The sequence below is a fragment of the Mesocricetus auratus genome, unplaced genomic scaffold (assembly GCF_017639785.1).
Source record: "Mesocricetus auratus isolate SY011 unplaced genomic scaffold, BCM_Maur_2.0 Super-Scaffold_100023, whole genome shotgun sequence".
In the NCBI taxonomy this organism is placed as follows: Eukaryota; Metazoa; Chordata; class Mammalia; order Rodentia; family Cricetidae; genus Mesocricetus; species Mesocricetus auratus.
This window is the reverse complement of record NW_024429204.1, coordinates 19,777,587-19,801,501: the sequence shown is the minus strand read 5'-3', so window position 1 is coordinate 19,801,501 and position 23,915 is coordinate 19,777,587. Positions and strand designations below refer to the sequence as shown.

The 23,915-nt window shown below is 43.5% G+C and overlaps 1 long non-coding RNA gene across 8 annotated transcripts in view; it reads left to right on the top strand.

The window, feature by feature from the left end:
- LOC121133655 overlaps positions 1-23,634 on the top strand; it is a 64,602-nt gene extending 40,968 nt beyond the window's left edge. For 6 of the 8 annotated variants that reach the window (XR_005870600.1, XR_005870602.1, XR_005870601.1 and 3 more), the window contains 2 exons: positions 13,741-14,024; positions 22,414-23,610. This is a non-coding gene — a long non-coding RNA (uncharacterized LOC121133655). Of the gene's footprint in view, positions 1-13,740; positions 14,025-22,413 lie in introns of all 8 variants that reach the window. The other 2 variants (XR_005870596.1, XR_005870598.1) reach the window with 2 other exon arrangements.
- Positions 23,635-23,915: the final 281 nt, after the last annotated feature.

The window sequence follows — 23,915 nt, the reverse complement described above, 5'->3', positions numbered from 1 at the left end:
ACGTCCCTAACTAGAGTGAAAATGGGCATTCCCACCCCACGACGGAGGTGTACGAGGACTCAGGGCCTCAGGGAGCAGCTTGTGCTCTGGAGCAGTGAGGCAGAGGAAATGGAGGTCTCTGATGAAGGGGACTGTCTTAGTCCACTTGGACTTCCGCACACACTCTTAGGCTTTGTGTGGAACAGTGAGGCAGAGGAAATGGAGGTCTCTGATGAAGGGGACTGTCTTAGTCCACTTGGACTTCCATTCTATTATGAAGACATAAAGATCATTCCTGAAGAGAGCCCTCCTGTCTTAGTAACTTTCTAAATACATACCTCCAAACCTTAGGCAATAATGATAATAATGATAATAATGATAATAATAATAATAATAATAATAATAATAAGCATTAGTGCCATTAATGCCATTTGACAGTCCTGTCCTACCTCACCTTTGTCACATCGAGTCACACTGTTGGCCTTGGCCTTGTCAGGGAGGCAGCCTTTTGCACCAGAGACTGTGGGCAGGTTTCCATTTGTTCTTTATAAAAAGAAACTTTTAGTTTTTTAGTATGCTGTACTTCTTCAGCCTGGGCCCTGGAATTGAAAATAAAAACTGATGGGAACCAAGAGGAGATTAATTGAGACTGGGCAAGCCTTGCTGAACCCTCAAGAGCCCAACCAAGCCTAGTAGGCAACGTCACGAGTGAGAACTAAATGTGTGCTATTATAGGGCATGTGAAGCTCTTTTGTTATGCAGCACAGTCTGGCAAAGACTGACCATAACAAGGAGCTGCTGAATCATAACCATCGGTTCAGGGTGACTCAGTGTGTACTCGTGATAACCAAATAAAATATCCATCATTTAAATCCTGGAGGCAGGCTTTCCTGTTACTTTCAGACAAAGCCAGCTGCCCCAAGTACTTGAGATTGCATGACTGTCCTTCTCTAGTTCTCCCCCCAACCATAAGCATCTTGGACTTTTAAACATAATCTCTTCTCTATGGAGAAGCTCTTCTTAGAAAAGTTCCAAACATGCAAGCATGGAGCCAGACGTGACTCCCTAGTCCCACAGTCTCTCTCTCTCTCTCTCTCTCTCTCTCTCTCTCTCTCTCTCTCTCTCTCTCTCTCTCTCTCTCTCTCTCTCTCTCTCTCACACACACACACACACACACACACCACCTAAGGATGGGAAATACACAGGGCACCAGCTTTGTTGACTTTGAATTTTAAAAATGCTATTGTATATAAAAAAGTAGCTGCTAAGAGACATTGTATTATGAAAACTGCCAATACGTTACGTTAAACCAACTAATAAATATTTTAAGAATGTCCTAACTTCAAAATAGAAATCAAAAATATGTTGCTTTGGGGGAGAGTTTATGCCTTTGTTTCCACATGAAACAAAGTTATGCTTCTCTTTAAAATTAATAAAGATCAGAGCTGGCTGGGAGAGAACTTCTGGAAATCTAGACTACAGACATGAAGAAAGACTACAGGACAGGTGATGTATATGCTGATCTCTCTACTATGGGAACAGCTCCGGGACTGGGTGATGATAAATCTTGTTGTCTACAGAGTCCTCATGACTTATCATTACATTCCCTCCTTTCATAATGGCATGTGTAGAGGTTTGGTTATACAATCCAAACACACTTATAAAGTTAACAGATTCCTTTTACCTGCTGAGACATGAAACAAAAGACCTGTGCACATTGCACATTCCATACTTGTGTTAGTGCAGACATATATGTTACTTTTAAAAGTTTATGTGTTTTCAGAACAAAAGGACCAGACACCAATGAAGGCAAGTAGCCCAGGTGATCCAGTCTCTCAGAATGCCTCTGCTGAAGTTTCTTCAAAATTCTGCATCCTAAACAACTTCAAAGCTACTGGCTGAGATGGTCCAGTCTCACTGACAAAAGACTTCAGATAAACTCTATACTTTCCCATTGCACAGAGACTAAATGAAAAAGTGATACAGCTAGCTGTCCAGGACTTGACCACTATCCCAATTTTTTTCAGGGTCCCCCAAAATGGTGTTGCCCCAGGCATCAGGAGACAGTCTAGAGAGCATGGTGTTCACATTCCCAAGAGGTGGGGTGGGTGGCTTTTGGTTATTCAGTGGGTTATGGATATTTGTAATCACTTAGAGGGGTGGTTTCAAGTTGTTACTGGTCATGGGGTGGGGGGAGCTAAGCAAAGGAGGTTAGAGTCAGGGATTTCTTTAAGAAAAGAAAATATGGGGGATATAGAAATGATAGGGTAAAAGAGTAGATTATTGAATCTACTTTTGAACTAAAAAAGCAACTACTAGTCCTAAATATTTTACATTGGTATAGGTTTTTGTATATTGATACAAATTTAAATTATTTTTGTTATACTATATATATGTTTCTACTCTTGTTTAAGGCATTGCACATATGCAGATAATTTTAAAATGCAATGTAAAACTGTAGTCTTTAAAGGCTGTTATTATAAATTATTTAAGATTACCAAGGTTAGTTGCTAGTCATCTATAACAATCAAATTTGTGGCCATATTAGGTATATTTTCAAGGTAAAGTAGAGATATATTTTAGAGAGACAGATGGTCTTCAAAAACTTCAGAGTTATATAAAATATGGCATTTAAAATGTTTTAATAGTGTAATATTTTTCATGACAGCTAGACATTTCTGCTCCTGGCAGCACCAATTTACTTAAAAACAGGATGATGGGCATCTAAGAACCTCCATATGGAGTCTGCTTTCTATGTAGCAATGTTAGTCACTGGGAAAGAAACTGCCCTTGCCTCAACTGCTGACAGTATGCTGTTCAAACTGGACAAACAGGACACAAAAGAAAGAGACTGTTGAACTTTGCCAAGGGAAGGTAGGGAAGTTTTTCAAAATTCCTGTTTCACGGAAAAGTCTGTCAAATATTCTAGGCCAAAGATGGATTCCCCAACATTGCAGAGGAAACTTGGATGACTGTCCAGGCAGTCAGCTGTTTCTGACATTTCTATAGTTTTGGAAGTTGCTTGCTCTGCATTTCCTGTTTACTCAGGTAATATTATACCCTTTTGGGGCCTGTTATGGAGTTGAAGATTAGATAGTTATAGTTGCAGTTTTCCTTGTTATCAAATTCAGAAAAGAAACTCACAAAGAGGTGTAAAGTGTATGAGGTTGAGAGACCTAAAAGCTTAAATTGTTTATCTAAGAAAATGTTTTGAGATCCAAAAAAAAAAGTTTTGGGTTGGTAATACAGGTTATGATAGCAAGAGAATTAGGAACAAAATTTTGGACTCACCAAGATAGGATAGATAATGGAGTATTTCCTCTGAATTTGTCAAATGCACATAGACTAGACATTGTGAATGCAATTCTTACTTGGTAATTGTTCTTACAATATATACTTTTACCATGCAAGAGTTAAAAGTCTTTCCTTTTTATTTAGACAAAAGGGGGAAATGTTGTGGGATATTTGTACACTGTGTGAAGATGTGGTGCCGTGATTGGTGTAATAAAAAAGCTGAATGGCCAATAGCTAGGCAGGAGAGACAGGCAGAGCTTCTGGGTAGAGGGAGAATGCTGGAAAGAAGAAGGTGGGTTACCAGACAGACACGGAGGAAGCAGGACATGCAGGAGGAGAGGTGACAGCCATGAGCCACAAGGCAGGATGTAGAGTAATAGAAATGGGTTAATTTAAGTTGTAAGAGCTAGCTAGCTGAGACAAGCCTAAGCTGTAGGTGAGCTTTCATAACTAATACAAAATATCTGTGTCATTATTTTGGAACTGGCTGGTAGGATAGGGAAAGACTCCTTACAATTGCCCCATTCCCATAATTATCATTGCCAAGACTATATGAATTTTTGGTCATTTGCCTGACAAATCTATGTCATCTTGTGGTCAAATGGTTTCCACTTGCACTTAGCATTGATTTAGCTCTGGATTCATGAGGTGTTTCAAATGAAATCCCTTATGGAACCAACTACTCATTTTACAGATAAAGAACTGAGGTAAAGAGAGGCAACAGACCAAATTGAAGGTCCTAAAATTCATGATTCACTTGGAGTTTCAGCTCAGATTCTCTGGCCCTAAGCCCAATCATTTATTTATCTTCTGGCCTATGAAATAGAAATATCATCTGCAATAATCTCTTTCCACAGTTTTGGGATCACATGGGATAATATAAATAAGATTTATTTTTAGATACTATTAAAATAGCTATACTTTTTTGTCTCACTATGTAGCCTGACTGGCCTGGAGTGTACTCCACAGACCAGGCTAAACTTGAATTCAAGGAGAGCTGCCTGTCTCTGGCTCCCAGGTGCTGAGAATAAAGGTTTGTGGCATCATAGCTAGCTACTTGTTGTCTTTAGGTATCTGAAATCTAGTAATCCTTACCTAGAGTTTGGTTTTCAGTAACTTCAAGTGATGGATCGAGGAACACAGAGATTCTAAAACTATATGTTACCAGTCGGGAAACCTATTTGGTGGAGAATATGGATTGCTGAGCTGCCACTCACATTCTGTCATGGATGGAGATGCCCACCCTTCAGTGTGCATTGTAATATTTCCACCGATGTCCTCATGGCTAACAGGCAAGGGGAAAAAAGAGCTATCATTTACTAAATATTCCTGATCCTGCTTCTTTTTCCAAAATTTTATCCTGCCACAAAATATGTCTTATTATTTCTCTTACCAGAGAAGATGGTGAGACTCAGAGAGGTTAAGCGCTTTACCCAAAGTAACACAGGCTACAAGAGGCAGAGTTGGCTCTTGAATTTAAATACCATGCTAGCCCTGTGCATTGTTATTCTTCCACCCAGTGGCTCTCAGGAGTGCTTTTGGGGACTTCCTCTCCCCTTTTGCATTGTTACGTCTTACATTCTTTTAAAAAAGAGTCAGTATATTTTATTCAGTGGAAAACTGTGTTTCGACAGTTGTGCTGTGTACATTTGAAGACATGGTTTGCACTGGCATGGATTTGGAGGTAGGTGTGTGTGTGTGTGTGTGTGTGTGTGTGTGTGTGTGTGTGTGTGTGTATGTGTAGACTTTTTGTACCTGACTCTATATGTAGGTCAAATGAGGACATTCGATGGTTTGGAAGTTGAGTTGAAAGCAAATTGTGAGTTAAATAAACTTTAAGTAAGTAGACACTTGAGACTCAGAAAGGCAAATGGACCTTGTTGGCCCAGCAGCTGAGGACACAGGCCAGGCTGACCCGCTGTGGTCTGTTTGTAGGTCAGTCTGGCTCTTGACTAACCCTTATGGGACAAGAATGCTCTTAATGTTTTTAAATAGCTGGGAAAATAAGAAAAATGTTAGTTCATATATAATCTGATAATGTCTGATGGAGCGTCTTGCCGCGTTAGACCTGAAAGAGTCAGATCTGGCTGTTTGCCAGCTTCCATCCTGGTCACACCCTGGCGGGGCGGGGCAGATGCCAGGGGTGCGGGGTTTGCTCAGAGGTTCTTGACCTCTGTAGAATTTTCTCTACCAGAGGGCAAAGGTTCCGACAGGGATGGAAGAACAGTTCTTCCTGACGGCATCCCTTTACCTCACAAGTGCTGGGAGGAGTCTTCCTCATTTGTTGGGGGGAAAAGAAGGACATTCTATTGGGCGGAGCATTTGAAGAGGGAAATTCTGAGGAAAAGCTTTGTGTGCATCGAGAGGAAAAGGGAAGCCATTGTTGAAATTGCTGCAGGCAGATCCATCTCGGTTGACCGGATCCAGGGGATCTGCAGTGGCGCTTTGAGTTCCAGGATCAGTTGAAGCTACCTGCATACTCCTGTGCGCTCTCTCTCTTCTGAATCCTAGATGTTTGATGTGGGAGGTGGGTGTGAGAGCACAAAAACTTGTCGTCTGTACACAGTGCCCTCATCTCTCTATCTAAATGGGACCAAGCCAGCAAGAAGTTGAGCAAAGCACAGGAGATGTTTGCATGCGGTGGCTCTGAAGTCGCTCCCCGCCACCCCCACTTTCCTTTCTGCAGAACCCTACTCTCCTAGGACAACCTTTCTTCCCTCCCTGCTCACATCATGCTCCGGTACTCTTCTGTGTGTGTCCCTCTTTGTCATTGTTTTGTGCTCCTGGGATTCGCCTCATCTGTTAAACACTCCAAAAAACAAAACAAAACAAAACAAACAAAGACGGGCTAGGTACCCCCACTTTTCCTATTCTCACTGTAAGTAAGGCATTTGCACAACACATTTGTTCTCAGGAATATGCTTGTGGTGTGTGTGTGTGTGTTTGGTTGGACAACACTGGGTGAATATATTCTGAACCCATCTGAGAGTAAATGGTTGAAACCTTGGTGTCTCAATCTCCAAGCAGCAGGTACATGGCTTTGCTCCCTTCTTCCAGATGCCCCGAGGACCTCCTTCTATCCTGTAGGGAGCCCCCACCGCCAGTGTGTTCAGAAGTCAATCCTGTTCATGCTGATTGTACCACTTGCTTTTCCTTGATCTTGTGGTTTGGTCCAGCCTTGGATTCTTTGAGGTGATGCCTCATGCTTCTGTCTCTGAAGCTAGGTTGAATCTCTACCAAGGCCGCTATTGGTTCCAAATTATGTAGCCTAATGGCTATGAAGTGGAGAGACTTCCTCTGTTCAACTTTAGGGTCATTCCCTATCACTTTGTCTCAAAGCAGAAGCCATGCATAGTGATACAAGAAGATTTGTTGTGGAAATTGTTCCTTTGTTTCATTTGGCCCCTACCACTGTTGTCTCTAACTGTAATGTTTCTCTGTCTGTTGCTCAGTGCTGAGGCAAGGAGCATGGGCTGTGTTGTGCTACTTTCTAACCCCCAAGAGACCCATTGTTTAGTGCATAATAGGTACCTAGTGAACACTTGGTGGCATAGATGTCACAGAGGAATCTTTGTGAACCTGAGCACTCTGAATTTAATCAGGAATGGGGAAGTGGTCCAGGAGGGGGACTTGGGCGTCTAGGTAGATCTGTCAGAGGAAAAGCACAAGTCCAGAGGAGATGCGGAACGGGCCGGAGGGTTATGGGTGCGTCATGGTGGGCTTTGATATTCAATAATCCATGCTTTGATTTCTATGCATGAAACTCAGTTGTGGCTTCCATGTATAGACTGATCTGGGGAAGGGGAGGAGCCCCTTTTCAAGTAGGGTTTTTAATAAAATCTGTAAGTTGAGGACAGAAGTTAAGCTTAGGGTTCTGGCCCCCTTCCTGGACACATTTCAGAGGAGATCCCCGCAGCGGTCAGGGGTCAGCAAAGCAGAAACATGGCTGCGGTTATTAATGCCAGTCAGCGGAAGCTGGAAAGCATATGCTGGCAAGCTCTGGTGGTCAGGATTAGGATTTCCTTCCAGAGCTCATCAAGGCAGCCCATGGCACTCAGCCAAGGACAGGGTCTGTGGGCCTGCAGCAGAGAGGAAACACACTCACTCTTCAACCAGAGAGGTACATGTGACCCCCTGGAAGGGTGAAGCGACTGTCAGAAGGAGAAATCTAAGTCGGGATCATTCAACCATTACTTCTACTGTCTGTGACAGTGTAAGATTATACATCATCACCACCACAGCCAGTGAAATGACAACAAAGAGCAGTTTCTTATGGAGACACGTGGGAAGTATTCACTCACTCAGGGTGCCTCTTGCTGCCCCATGCCCATATTGTAGACATATGGATGGTGCCAATCACAGCTACAAGCATTAAGGTGAGAGGTTGTCTTACTGTTGAACAAGAGCTTAATCTGGATATTTGCTACTTAATGTTATTATATTAGAGGTAAAACATTGAGACCAGTAAGAAGTTTAGCCCTTCTCAAATTAGGTCACTTTGGGGTTATCACTGTGTCCAGATGAGGATAATCAGTTAGGAAACCCAACTTTGTACAACACACTGTATTGAGCCATGGTCTGATGGCAGGAACACTTGAAGGAGATTCTGGTCTTACATGTGTTATCAATTAGCCATGTGACTTCGAATAATAAATAAGGTTGTCTCCTCACATCTGCGGACTCTGCATGCATGGATTCAACACATCACAGATTGAAGCTATCTCAAAAGAAATTACATCTGTACTGAACATGCAGACTTTATTCTTGCTATCCTGGCAACAGTACACTATAACAAATATTCACACAGCATTTACATCAAGTTGGTCTTATGAACAATCCTAGAGATATGGAAAGTATACTGGAGAATGTGGGGAAGTCACATGCACATAGACATGAGTGTCTTTGTAGTTTGGTATCCTCTGGAACCAACTCCCTATGTGACTAATTCCCTGTGGACACCAAGGGATAACTATCTATCACAATGGAAGTTTGCTTCTTGTTGAAAGATTGTTGGGGGGAAATTCTTGGTCAATTTTGTGTGGTTATAATAAAATACTTTTGTAGCTTAAGCAGAGAATAATTTCTCACAGTTATGGAGGCCAGGAAGTCTAAGATCAAAGTGCTGTTTGGTTTTTAGTGAAGGCGTTTTCTCAGCTTGTGGAGAAGAGGTACTCACAAGAAGCAAAATGGAACTTTCTTACAGTGTGTGTGTGTGTGTGTGTGTGTGTGTGGTGTGCTTATAAATGTATACTTGGTAATGTTGGTGCTTGAGACATACAAAGGTTGGCATCAAAATGTCAATTCCGAGGTTAATGACCTTGTAAGAAGGAACGTCATGGAGCTTGGAAGATGGGCTATCAGTGCTGTGGGAAGTTGGGGTGATGGAGGTTTTCTACATCATTGTGATAGTGACAGCAAGCTGAGAGACTATAGAAAGGAACCACGGACTGACTACATATCTTAAAAGGATCCTCACCCAGTGATGCATATTTCCTTCATCAAAGTTCTACCTCCCAAACATCCAATCACCTCTCAAAATACTGCCAGCCACTGGGGAGCAACCCTCATTCCAAACACATGAGTGTTTTTGAAGGACTCTTCATATCTGAACCACAACAGGTGAAACAGTTATGACCAATTCCTGAATGCAGGCAAGTTTCTGTCCTGAGAATGTTAGGTTGTTGGTATATTGTTGAGCAAAACAAGTGCCTCAGGCTTGGTTGGGGCTGTGTCTCTGTGTCTTTTATTGGATTGTGATGAAGAACAAATTCATATGTGTGGCCACTCTGGGAATGGGAGTGGTTAGGGCTTCAGAACCGTCCTACTTGGATGCTATGTCATAAGAGAAGAACGTGGAAATTGACATCCTCACACCCCCTGAGGTTGTGGAAATTGGTGCAATCCATATAGAAAGCAACTTGGCATGAGTATAGAGAACCATCTAAAGACTCATATCCTTTGACTCACTTTACTTCTGGGAGTTTATCCCAAAAAATAACCTCGAAGAAAGAGCAAGTTATTCATGAAGGTGTCGAGGGAGCATTGTTTTCCAAGGGATAAAATCCAGGAAATGTATAAGCCACAGGTTGGCAAGACTTTTCTGTAAAGGGCCAGATGATACACATGTTAGGCTTTGCAAACTGGGCATCATCTGTCTCTAATACTCAAATCTGTATTGGGGAGACACCATGGATGGAGCGTAGGCGTGGCTATTGTAGGGCAAAGCGAAAGCTTCCTGATGTGCTTGAAGGTTTGGTGCTTGGAATGGGTAATACACTAAGCAGGAGAAAAGGTGAGCAAACTTGAAAGTCACTGAGCTGAGTGGGGGTGGGGACAGTATGGGGGATGGGGTGACTGTTGACCAGACCAATGTGACGTAGAAACATGTGAAAATGGGCACTGGCAGGAGAGCAGCGAGTGATCTAGGGAGAGCCTAGCGAGTCTGGAGAACACACAACAATGTGGAGTAAATTCTGGTGAAATAGAATTCAGTGGACCAAAGTCTGTCCAGCTGTGTTGGCAGGCGTCAGGCTTACTGGAAATATTGAATACTCTTAGTGAAAGCTCAAGGAAGGTGCTGGAGGTTTCTGTGTCTTAGGTGCGTTTTCACCTCCGGCAGCAAAGGGAACTTGGCAGAAAGCCTCTCTCTGGGCTTGTGGGATGCAGGTGAGAGGCAAGAAAAGGTCTGGGGTGGGGGTGGGGCATCGATGCCGACTTTATGCCTTTTCCATTTTCACGTGTATGGTGCGCATGCAATGTCTTCATGTGTGTGACACATCGAGGTGTAGTGTGTATCCATGTGCGCGCGCGCGCGTGCGCGCGCGTGTGTGTGTGTGTGTGTGTGTGTGTGTGTGTGTGTGTGTGTGAAGGTTTGGAGTTGATGTTGGAGATCACTGTGGATGAATTCCACCTTATTCACCGAAACAGCATCTCTTAGTCTAATCCAGTGCTCACCTATGTGGCTAGTCTTGCAAGGCAGCTTGCTTTGGGGATCGCCTATTTCTCACTTTCAGGGCTGGAAATGCGGGCGGGTTGTGGTGCCCATTTGTCACTAATAAGGGTTCTAAGCTCACAACTCTGCTCTGAGCTTCATGATTGCAGGGCAAGTGCTTTAATTAACCATTAACATGAATTTTATCAGGTGTAGTTTTAGCTAATCCCTAAATTAAGTCCTAATAAAACTTTATTTATGGAAAGTTAAAGTCAGATGCCGTATAATTTTTACATAGTAGGAAATATTCTTTGACTTCTTTTCCAGTTAAAAATATAAATACAGTTCTTATCATTGCAAGCCACATAAAAATATGTCTGGCAATATGGCTGAGCTGGCAATGGAGCTTGCGGCACAAGCCTCACTACCTGAGTTTGAACCTGGGAACTGGGGTAAGACAGAAAGAAAGAAGAGTTTCCACCTTACATCTGCATACTCACTGTGCCGTGTGTGCAGCCCCACATCAAACATTCCTCCCCATAACAAAAGAAGAGAGAGAGAGAGAGAGAGAGATTGAAAGTAAATAAAATATACTATGAGCCAGGTTTGCTTTAGAGATTGTAGTTTGTGAACCCTTCACCTAAGTAATACGGCATTTTAAAATCATTTAAATATGTAATAGAGTGTGTTTGGTCAAAAGATAATGAAGAGGACCAGGTAGTACATGAGTTTCATATATAATATATGAAAAAAATGAAGGGTGCAAAATAGCAAATTCACTTTAAGATATTGGAGATGAGAGCAGCTGTAATTAGGACAAAGTGATATGACTGAATATGTGTTTTAACTGACTTTTCTCAGGATTTTCCTGCATGTATCCCACAGTCTGACTAGGTGTTTGTTGGGTGTTCTCTCTCTGTTTTCCATGTTTCTCAACACTGGCTCGTGTTTCCCACTCCTTCTGTTTTCCACTCGCAGGGATTGCTTTCTGTTAGCATTTTTGGCTTACTCCCATATCCACTGTGTTAAAAAAATAATGTGCAATCTCCATAGCAGGACGCCATTTTCAGGGGGTCAGCCCGTGGCATTTAGAATGGGCTGAGTATAGTTCAGCCATCACGCCCAACGTAAACATATTTGTTACCCCAAAGGGGACCCTACACCATTATGCAGTCACTGTCCATTTGTCTCAGCTCCTTCAGGTCTTGGGAAACATTTGTCTGCACTCTGTATCAATTTACCTAGTCTGAGAATTTCCTTTCTTTTTCCGTTTGGAAATCTTGTTACATAGCACATGTTGCTTGAGATCCTGAGTGCTGGGATGACATGCCTGCACTAACCAGCAGGCCCAGCTGAGAATTTCCTAAAGATGAAGCCATGTGATATGTTACGCTTTCAGGGTTCATCAGTGTTCAAGCACATGCCAGTAGTTCATTCAATGTTGCATTGGGTGTATATGCCACAATTCACTTATTCAGTTGTTGATGACATATCCATGGATTTTTTTTTGTTAAAACACACAAGCAGGCAAGTGTTTAGCAGCTCACATAGTTTCTGAGGCTCACAGTTTTTGAGCTTGGATAGCCTGGATCAGGTAATCAATAATAAAACACCAAAAGGAGCATTTCAAGAAGAGAAAAACCAAGATTTAAAGCGGTAGTTTAACTTTTCCAACATCTACACTAGAGGATCCAGGTCTCCAACCCTATTTCTGATTATGCACTATACTATTGTAGCACTACCTGTATCAATAAGGGCTTCTCTAAAAACAAGTACTATATATATGTGTGTGTGTATTGATATGCATATATATATGATGTAAACACATATGCATAAATAAATGTGTATGTAAGTAAAGAGAGAAATTTATTTAAGGAATTAGTTCAGGCAGTTGCAGAGCGTTGGTAAACTCTAAACCTGCAGATGTAACTGACAGACACCCAATGGTCTGCAGTTCAGGTCCAAAGACTGTCTGCTGGCAGAACCCTTCCTGCTCAGAGGTGGTAAAGCTTCCTGTCCGGAGACCTTCAGCTGACTGGATGGATCCCGCCCGTATTACATGCCTTCTGCATTATGTATTTCAGTTCCAACGTTAATCTCACCTAAGATGCCTTCCTGGGAACATCTGGAATATCATTTGATCAAATACCTAAACGTGGGGACTCAGCTGTAAGTGGCCCGGGTCAGTGTTTTATACAATAGTGATAGTTAGGGTACTGAATACTATACTTGAATTAGTGCTTGAGAAAAGAAAACCACTCTGGGATGAGGTGAGATCTCCAAGGTATTTTAACTTCTAGTTCCCTAATTTTGGGGGATGATGGAACCTTTTTGAGGTGTGTCTGAGCCCTTTTTACTTCTTCTCTTGAGAACTCTGTTTACCACCCTAGCCAAATTTTGCTGGACTCTTTGTTTTCGAGTTCTTTGTATGTTTAGCTGGTAAAATTTCTCTAGTTTGTGGGTTTCTTCATCGCTTATCTGGTTGTTTCCTTAGCTGTACTGAAGCTTTTGTGTTTTATGAGGTCCCACTTGTCAAATTTTGGCCTTCATTCCCGGGCAAATGATGTCTTATTCCGAAAGCCCTACCCTAACCCTATATATTGAAGGGTACTGCTTATGCTTTCTTCTAGCAGTCTTAGCATTTCAGGTTTCAAATTCAGGTCTTTGCTCCACTTCGATATAATTATTTTTATGCAGGGGTGTTGGGGAAGTCCTGTGCATTTGTCAATAAAGAATAAAGCACTGTCTGGCCAATAGGGAATCTAGATAGGAGGGACTAGGAGTCCAGAAGGACTCTGGGTAGGAGAAACACAGGAGAGTTCGAGATGTAACGCCATGGGGTAGGAGCCCGGAACTATTCTCCGGTAAGAGACATACTTAGATTAACAATTATGGGGTAATTACTTAAGTCAGAGCTAGCCAGTAAGAAACAAGCAAGGCCAACAGCTTCATAATTAATATAGCCTCCTGTGTGTTTATTTGGGGGCTACAATGCGACAGAGCCCAGGCGGCTGGCGGGGGATAAACCAAAGCGGCTAGCAAAGAAAAAGCTTCTTTTAACACAGGGGGATAAATATGGGTCTAATTTGATGGTTTTTCCTGCAGCATTTGCTGAAAGATGGTGTCTTTAGAGTATGCTTTTGATCTCTTTGTCAAATAGCAAATGACTGTAGTTTTGTGTACTCATGTTTGGGTCTTCTATTTTATTTCATTGGTCTACACGCATATTTTTGTGCCAATGCTCTATTGTTTTTATTCCTATATCTTTATAATATATCTTAAAGTTTGGGATGGCAGTCCCCCCAGTATTATTCTTTTTGCTCAGGGTGCTGTTGGATATATAAGGTTAATTCTTGTTCCATATGAATCTTAGGATTTTTCTTTTGCGAAGAATGTCACGGATGTTTTGACTGGGAATACATTGAATCTGTAAATTGTTTTTTTGTAGGATGGCCATTTTCACATTAGAAATCCTCCTGATTCATGAGCATGGGACGCCTTTCAATTTTCTCATGTCTGTCTATCTCTTTCTCCAGAGATTTCAAGCCGTGACACCTAAGAATACATCCATGATCAGCATGGCAAGATATCCATAAAAATGTGGATACCCAACTTGGTACTTACATGTTTCTGGTAACCGACAGCTGTCTCGGTGTAATTAAGGCCCACTTAACAGGAGAGAAACCATGCTTGGTACTGACAACTTAGTCAACTCTCATGGGCTAGTGAAGTCATGGGTCCAAGAGCAGAATCTGATGCCACCACTTTGCCAGACAGCACAATTCATTAACAACACTGCACATCTTTTTTATACCAACGGGTAAGTGCAGCTGTCACTTCTTGTTAAATAAGCTCTTCTCTACAGCAGCTGGAGATCACCACAGAGGACCACAGCTGGGCACAATGCAAAGATCAATGGACTGCATGGAGCCCAGGCCCGCTGGATGCACCTGAAGCACAGCTTATCCATCCCTGGCCCAAGGGCCATTGCAGAGGAGGCGGGAGAAGATTGTAGGATTCAGAATACCAGTAAGCCTGTTGTGAGATGGCATCTTTTATAGATGGCCGCATTAAAAAAATGACAATGTTGCTAGACACGCTAACACAGGTGGGGGAAACTCTCACAGGGTCCAACCTCTAGACAAAGAACTACGGGAAACTAGTGACTACTGAGAGAAGGAGAAGGAGCTGTTTCCAGGGACGAGTCTCATGCTTTGTTATCTAATACAAATCAGTATTCGGGTCAGTCCTGAAACCATAGGCACACACACAAACAACAAAAATGGGCTCAGTGGGCTGAACTTCACACACACAGACACACACACACACACACACACACCAACAACAATAATCAGAGAAAAAGAGGCTATTAATCTGAGAATGGGGGGACACGGTAGGAGTTGAAAGGAGAGAACATGAGATGACATGGAGAGAGAAAATGGAAGGGGATTAGTGATGTAATTATTTTAAAAGTTGAGTCGGGGAAGAATAGAGGAGAGAAGGATGAGAGATACTATAATAGAAGGAGCCATTATAGATCTGAAGAGAGATCTGGTACTAGTGAGATGTCCAGAGATCTACAAGGATGACGCCAAGTGACAATCTAACCAATAGTGGAGAGGCTACCTTAAATGCCCTTCTCTGAAAATGTGATTGACGACTTCCTTGTATGCCATCCTAGAGCCTTCATCCAGTGGCTGATGGAAGCAGAGGCAGACACCCACAGCTAAACACTGGGCTGAACTCCTGGAACCCAGTTGCAGAGAGGAAGGAGAGATGAGCAAAGGGGCTAAGACATGACGGGTGAAACCCACAGAAACAGCTGACCTGAACAAGCGGGAGCTTATAGACCCCAGACTGATAACTGAAGGGCCAGTATGAGACTTATCCAGACCCTCTGAATGTTGGTGTCAGTGAGGAGGCCTCAGCATTCTTTGGGGCCTCGGGCAATAGATCAGCATTTAGCTCTGTCATCCAGATGGACTTTGGGAGCCCAGTCCACGTGGAGGGATGCTGTCTCAGCCTGAACACATGGGGGAGGGCCTAGGCCCTGTCCCGGATCATATGATAGGCTTTCGAGATCCCCTATGAAGGGCCTCACCCTCCTTGGAGAGTGGAGTGGGGGGTTAGGGGAGGGGTTGGGTGAGGGTTGAAGGGGGGTGGGAGAGGAGGGGAGGGAGCTGGGATTGACATGGGAAGCAAACTTGTTTCTCATTTCAATTAAATAAAAAAAGGAAAAATATTAAAAAAACCCAAACCAGAAAGTCATTCTATTTTTAGTGTAAACAATGAAATTAGTAGAATTGAGGAAGGCAGGACTCAAGGCCAGAAGGCCAGTTAGTTAGGAGGCCGTTTCCACGGGTCAGGTAGCTGAGGTTCCTGACTGAGGGGTTGGAAGGCCCAAACACTGGGCACAGGGCTTTTACCAGCATGGGATGAGGTGGTGAGTGTGAATTATCAGGGGAACACACGTGAATGACAAACAGCTAGGGAGCAGGCCTGGGGTCTTTGAGTTTGTGACACCGCCAGACAGAAGAGTTCACCATCAAAAGAGTGTCGCAGGCTCTGTCTTTAAAGATAAAGACAGCAAAGAGCATTGGGCTCCTCCTGAGTGTCTTCTCATGCTCCTGAACCCCTGACTGCCTGGTCACAGTGGGCTTTAAGATGATGATCCCACAGCTAAGCACTGAGCTGAACTCAAGAAAGCCAGTAACAGAGAGGGAGGACTGATGACCAAAGGGATTAAGACTGGGCTGGTTTAACCCCCAGAAACAGCTGACCTGACAAAGGTTAACTCTTGAATCCCAGGCTGATGCCTGGTAATCCAGCATGGGGCTGATCAAGACCCCCTGAATGTGGGTGTCAGTGAGGAGGCCTAGGTAATCTATTGAGCCTTGGGCAGTAGATCAGTATTTATCCCAGGTATACAAATGGACTTTGGACTCCCATCCAACAATGTGAGATGAACTCTCACCCTGAACTCTTGGGGAAGGGTCTAGGCCCTGCCCTGGATGAAATGACAGACTATGGATACCCCCATGGAGGGCCTCACCCTCCCTGGCAAATGAGGGGATATTGGGGGGGTTGGGAGGAGGGCACGGGAGGAGGGGAGGGAAAGGGAGAGGGACCTGGGACTTGTGAAGCAACCTTGTTTCTAATCTAAATTTAAATTTAAAAATAAAATAAAATAAAAAAAGATGATGGAGCCTGGCTGCTTGCAAAGCAAAGCTGTACCTGATTTCGGGCTTTCTGTGGGCGTGTCCCCTGTACTCATTTGAGTGGGTCCTAATTATGGCAGTAATCACCCAGCAGGCCTATGAGAGAAGCCCCTGGGACAGATTGGGGGAAAGGTTCCTCCCAGAGTCACTGTTGGGCGTGGGTTGTGGGTTGTGGAAAAAGCTATCTGGTCTGGCTGACCTCAGAGGTAGCGGTGGCTGGAGACCGGTGATGGTGACCAGGCTGTTTCTGTGCCCTCTGTTACATCCAGTGTACTCCTTGTGACCCAAGCCACGGGAGTGCTGCATGCAGGGAGGCTGATGAACTATTTCTCTGGGGTCTCCCGAGTCAAGGCTGGAGACTGATGCTTGGTGGGCGTGAAAGGGAAGCCAGATCTTTAGACTAGCAGGAATTTGTTTCCTGATCTAACTGCAGCCACATGTGATGGTATTGAAAACATATGTGCCTCTGATAAAAGATCACAGTGAAAGACCAGAAAGGAGCCAACACAGCGTCCTGTTTCCCATCAGGCCCCATGCCCTTTGCTTTCTGACGCATTGTGTTACCAGAGGATGTTTAGAAGCATTTGAGTAGGAACAGGCTCGGGTTCCAGCAGGGCCTTTTTCAAGTTCTATTACCTAACATCCTTACCTAGTGAAATCAGTCATGTATCATAGCTGTTTCCAAGCCTGCAGCCGCTCAAACCCCAGGAATCAGAATCCATAGGAATGGCTACCAGATAGCGGACTGATTCATATGCAGTTGCCCTTGAACACCTTCTGAACTAAGAGATGAAAAATCCCAGGTTTGTACTGACTATGGACGAATAACCTGCTGAGCTCCCGAGGGCAGGGGGCGGGAGGCACACAGAGTTATAGAACTATAGGCAAGGAAAGGGATTGGCTATGAACAGAGGGTGGATGAAAAGACAGGATTTTGCAAGAATAGAGGGTCATGAGCAGAGCAATAAACACACAGAAGGCATTGGCACTGACTCTTTGAAATAATAAACTCAGTAGCTGCAAATCTCCATTGTATAATGCAAGGGGCACCTTGTATCCAATCTCCCAAGCAAGAAACTGACTGGCATCTACAACTCCCCCTTTGCCTCTCTTCCTTCTTCCCATTCCAAGTTATCAGAGAGTCTTATCCTTGAACCACGTATGTGAGCCACAGCTGGCTGTCTGGCCAGCAGCCCGCCCTCCCCGACCCTGGCTGCTACATCCCTGCATTGACTTAGGAATCAGGAATCTCTGTGCCCAGATGGACTCTCAGCAGCCTCTTCATTGGTCTTTTGGTCCACAGGCTGCTCTCATTCATCCTCTCCACGCTTTGCTTTGGGAGTGAGTATCCTTAAACATCCTACTAAACTTGCCTGCTTAGGGAACATAAAACAAAGACATTTTGAAAACAGGATAAAACGCAAACATCTTAGGATGGTCCCTAAGGCCTGTCTCAGGTGGCCTGGATTGCTCCTCCCAAGTGATTTACGGACAGCAGTAACTACTTAATCATCCTCTCTAGGGGAGTCAGGTCCCAGGCCGCGCCTGTTTCAGGGTTGATTTTACGGCTGATTTTTACCAATGCAATATGGTACAGGTGATACTTGGTAAGCTCCAGACTCGAGTCTTTAGAATCTTCCATTCTTATCCCTTAAAATTCCCCATACCCCAGCTGTCCGCTCTAAGCTCACACAAAATTTCTCACTGCGCTATGGGGATAACTCCATTTGTACTCAGTTACTGTGTGTATATGTGCATGGGCACGTTCATGTCTGAATGCATATGTGGGTGTGGCAGATGTGTGTGTGTGTGTGCTCATGGAAGTAGAGATGAGCTTTGGGCGCTCTTCCTCAGGAGGCACCTACATTTGTCTTTTGACAGGGTCTTTCACTGGGACATGGGGCTTATGACTAGCCAGGCTGCCTGTCTGGTGAGCTCCAGGGGTCAGCATGTCTTCCCAGTTTTCCAAGACTGGGTTATGAATCCCCACCACCAAGCTTTTTGTTGTTGTTGTTTATTTTTGTTTTACATGGGTGCTGGACTTGAACTCAGGTCCTTACGTTTGTATGACAAGTATTTTTAACAACTGAGTTATCTCCTTAGCTTCTGTGCTCAGTTTTTAAGTTTTAGTTCACCATTGCCATTATGCCAGGCTTGTGAATGACGTCATCTGTACTCTACAGCCTAGTCTGCCAGGAGGCCATTAATGAGTGTTTGACTGCAATCATGCTGTTTGGAACACAAGAGTCTCCCAGCTAGTGGACTGGAGGTGGGGGCAGAGGGAAGTTGGGGAGGAAATGGATGGAAAGAAGGGAGGGGAAAATGCAGCCAGGATGTAAAACAATCAAACAAACAAATTAATTAATTTCCCATCTGAGCCCTGCTCAACTTCTTAATCCAAATGTCATCATTGTTTGGAACCATTATTGCTTTAAGCCTCTGAGTTTCAGGGATAATTTGATATGTAACAACTGATGATTGGAACAATCCCTTGTCTATCTTCTTGAGCAGCCTACACACCAGTTCCAAATGTCTGTTCTGGAACATAGAGCTTTGGGCCTTCACATTTTTGAAGATTCAGTCATATTCTCCTGGTTCTTTCACTTAGGATCACATATAGGAGAAAGAGAGAGAGAGAGAGAGAGAGAGAGAGAGAGAGAGAGAGAGAGAGAGAGAGAGAGAGAGAGAGAGCAATTGGTTATTGGATTTTTATTTTTTGTCTTTTGTGAAACTGAAGACTTGGATAACAAGTTGGGCATGCTCTTACGCACTCTCTATGAGAAGAGCCTTTCCCCCTCTTCCTTCATCCCGAGAGTCCCTGCTCCTCTTTGGACATGGATGCTAAGTTTCTCTTGTCATTGGTGGACAAATGAACAAAAGAAACCCTTCTTGCTCCACCCTACATTGTCACTGTTTGGGGCAAGTAAATCTGTTAGAGCAACAGTGTTGAGTTTATTCAGTATTCATCTTTGTAATCGATCATTCCTGGAGGAGAAGTGCGTATGGTATTTTGCCATGTGAAGGGCTGAGAACAGAATCTGCTGAATCTACTGTGTAGTGGGCGCACACCAAGGTAACATGCCCAGTGAAGAGAAGACAATTAAATGAAAGTATGGGAAGCAAGCTGGACTCTACGTTGTTGAAGATTCAGTCACTCAACGGGTCCTTTCAGTTAGGGACACGTGAAGCAGAACCGTAAATTACTGGTCTTTTTGATCTTTTGTGAAGCCAAAGGGGTAAGTTAGGTGGATGGAAACCTCTATTGCGGAGTCCCAAGTCCTGAAAAGGTCACAGGATGTGATGCGAGTAGCATCATTGTCTAGAGGGTTCTGAGTTCTGCAACTGAGGGGCTTTACCTCTGTAGGCCTATTTCCTTTTGTGGACAGCTAGCTTTGGGAGGGGGTGGTCATGTATCTCTGCTCGGGCTTCCTTTAAATATGGCAGTACCCCCAATTATTCCACCTATGGTATCTAGGAGGGATGGACAGATCCTATGTCTTTGCCTCATTTTTCGTTTCTAACTCTGGATCTCTTTGTGCCATGGTGGTGGTTGCGGAGACTCCTCTGCTTCTGAATAGACGGTTCTGTGGGAACCACACAGCTGTCATTATTCATGGGGATTTCTGTGCAAAGTTCATTTGAGGCATCTCTATAAGCATTTCCCAGCATGCTTTCATCCCTTCCCAATGTGCACATTCCACACAGGCTTGCCAGAAGTCTGCAATTCTTATTTGAACTATTTTTCTTAGAACTTTGAAGGCCCTCAGTGAAAACACAAGCATCGCTAATTCATTAACATAATTCATCACTAGACACTAAGCCTCTTTACAAATAGGGCTGCTATATCAGTTTCCTCACACTGATTTCTTTAGAGGCTTTGAGTTTATTATTCCCATCCAAATGTGTACAATAATTCACTTTATTCAAACATCCACTTACTTTTATGAGTTTTATTCCTACTGTAACCTTCTAAAAAACTGTACTACTCTTACTGGGATTCTATCTATCTATCTATCTATCTATCTATCTATCTATCTATCTATCATCTATCTATCTATCATCTATCTTACATACATCAATCTATCATCTATCAATCCATCCATCCATCCATCCATCCATCCATCCATCCATCCATCCATCTATCTATCTATCTATCTATCTATCTATCTATCTATCTATCTATCTATCTATCTATCATCTATCTTACATAAATCAATCTATCATCTATCAATAAATCCATCCATCCATCCATCCATCCGTCTATCTATCTATCTATCTATCTATCTATCTATCTATCTATCTATCTATTGTGTGTATATGTGTTGGCACACACCACTAAGCACATATGAGGTGAGAGGGCGCTCTGTGGGAATTGGTTCTTTCTTTCTTCTGTTGGGTCCTAGGACTTGAAATTAACAACAAATTCGGTGGAAAGTGTTTATACCCCTTGAACCATCTTGCTGGCACAAGACAGTTACATTTTGATGAAAAGGAAAAGAAATAGAACATCAAGCACAGCTCTGGAGCTTGAGGAATCATTAGACTAGAAGTGAAGGGTTTGTATGAGAATACAGTCTGTGCCTTGAGTCTTTGAGAAGGCTTAATGGAGGGGCATAGGGAGCCCAACTTGGCAAATGAATCTTAAAGAAATCACTGGAGTTTTCTGAGTCAAGTTTCTTCAAGAATGCAAGAAGAACCATGCACTTTCACAGTGTTGCACACCAGTACCTCTAGCCCCCAAATGCTTTCATCATCCCCAAAGAAGATGGCGTTCACTGAACATTCTGTCTCTGCTTCAAACTCCTGTAACCACCGACATACTCTAGTCTATTGTTTGTCCATGGATTTCATGTCAGTGGAATTAGAGCCTTTTGTAACTAGCTCATTTCCCTTAGCATACTCGTAGGTTTATCTATGGTGTAGCATTATCAGAACTTTAGTTTTTGAGTGATAAAGTAGAATACATGCATGCATTTGTGTGTGTGTGTGTGTGTGTGTGTGTGTGTGTGTGTGTGTGTGTGAATTTCACAAAAGCTTTCTTTGGATCCCACATCTATTTTAGCAGAGGAGTCCTTGCCATATCCCATGTACCTGAACTAGGAAATGTTCTAGGTCTTTAGTAACTCTGCTGAGGGCTCTTACAATCAGGAGACTCTGTGTGATTTGCCACAGAAACTTTTGCCCATCCTTTAGCAATATTGTAGGAAGGAGGTCTGGATGGTAGACCTAGGGAGAGAGAAAGTATATGAGCTTTCTATCTGTATAGCTCCCTGGGGTCAAATTGACGTATGAAAAAGACAACAAAAATAAACTTCACAGCAGCCTTCGAACTTTCCTTGACCATCAGCCAGGATATATCCCATGGAAGGAGGATGGCTACACAGACACCATCATGTTAAAGAGGTGAATGAGCACTAGTGTGTGTTTGCTAAGCAGTGAACATCGTCTGTGGTTGGATCAATTGCCATTCTCCCTCTTGAATGTCCTTGAGCATCACTAGAGAGAAGTCTCCACAGACTGCTGTGTGAATCAGAGTCCAGTGAGAACCATGACCCTCCAGACTCTTGCATCAGTTTTTTGCTAATGGAGACTTCCCCCAGCAGAGAAGTACCCAGTTAACTGGACAGTGGGTTTCTGTCTGTGACCTTTCACTGTGATCTGGGTTCTGTGCTTGCTTCCGTTTGTCACTGAGCCAAAAGGAATGGATTGCTACTATTGTCCTCAGCCAAGACAAGGACATCTAGACTCAAGGAGCTGAGATAGCATCCAAGAGCTCACAATTAAATGGCAGAGTTAAAACCTAAACCTCAGGAGCGTCTCTGCAAAGGTGATGCTGCTTTCCAGGCTTAGGGAAGAGCACCTACTCTTGGTGGCTGGAACTCTCAAGGGCTAAAAGAAACACTATTTTGATTCTAGCCTTCTCACATCCAAATGTGTTATTTCATTCTGCATCTGAGGGAGCTCAACTTTTTTTTGTCTTCTGAATTTCAGAGGTGCTTCTTCAGACAAGAAACAATACAGTTTCAATTTAGAAGTTGATTAATGCATTGGGACAAGGAACCCTGATGTACAGCTGCAGAGAGGGAATGCCTGCCAGGAGAGCCATTCATCTGGGAAGTAATTGCATATTTTACTTGGCTTTGGATTTCTGGAATGAGATCTTTGGGAAAGGGCTTTTAAATTTTACGTAATTTCCAAAGCAGTGGTGTAGACTGGATGTTTGCATGAGTGGAGATAAAGACATTTATCTCAATGGAGAATGTAGAGTTGATGAGACATTAATCCCTCCACTCAGCACCTTGTGTCGGGTTTTTCTTTCTGGAGCTGCAGATGGGGCTGAGCTCTTATGAGCAGTTACCAAGAAGAGGCTGCAGCCAGCAGTGCCTGGAAGCGCGCTGTTGGCCCTGGCGGGATGTTGGGATCCTTCTGGGAAAGTCTCTTAGCTACTTTTTCTGTCTTGCAGCAGGTGAGTCCTGTGAAGGGAACTTACCCTGGCTCCCTTAGTCTCCTATATCAATGTCAATGTCACATGACAGATCTGTGAAGTCACCAGTCTTGTGGAAACCTGCTCAGTCGTCACACCTCTCTCTCTAGTAGCTCCTTTCTCGAGTCTTTATTTCCTTTGGAATATTTCTTTATTAATTTTTTTGAGATTGTAATATAGCTATACCATTTCCATTTTCCCTCCCCTTTCCCCATGTACCTCCTTGCTCTTACGCCAGGTCTTGATAGATGCAAGAGTGGCCTGTGATAGAGATTTGCAGAAACAATGCCCAGACATGGCCAGGTTGCTTTTACTTTATTCCATTCCAGACAGCAGACCAGTGATCCAAAGAATGTTACTGAGATATAGGACATGTGATCATGCAGAGCGTGGTTTCTAGAGACCCTCTTGTTTCCTTGCCACATTGAAGGACCCAGTCAGGCCAGGAGATCCCAAAACTTCTTGATAACTTCATCATTTAAAGAGTAGATGAAAATCTCACAGACTGGCCAGTGTCAACTGGACCTGACCATCAGGTTCATAGTTTGCTATAACATCAGAGTTACAGAATCAAGAGTCTTTGTCCTCCAAACTAAGCAATAGAAGAGAGACTACCTTAATAGCCCTTCCCTGATGATAAGATTGATGACTACCTTATATGCCATCCTAGAACCTTCATCCAGTGACTGATGGAAGCAGAGGCAGACACCTACAGCTAAACACTGAACTGAACTCCTGGACCCCAGTGACAGAGATGGAGGAGTGATGTGCAAAGTGGTCAAGACAGGACTGGTGAAACCCACAAAGACAGCTGACCAGACAAGGGGGAGCTCTTGAACCCCAGACTGATGGCTGAGAGGCCAGCAGGGGACTGATCCAGACTCCCTGAATGTAGTGTCAGTGAGGAGGCCTCAGCAATTTCTGGGGCCTTGGGTAGTAGATCAGTGCTTACCATGGCATACGAATAAACTTTGGGAGTCCACTCCACATGAAGGGATGTCCTCTCAGC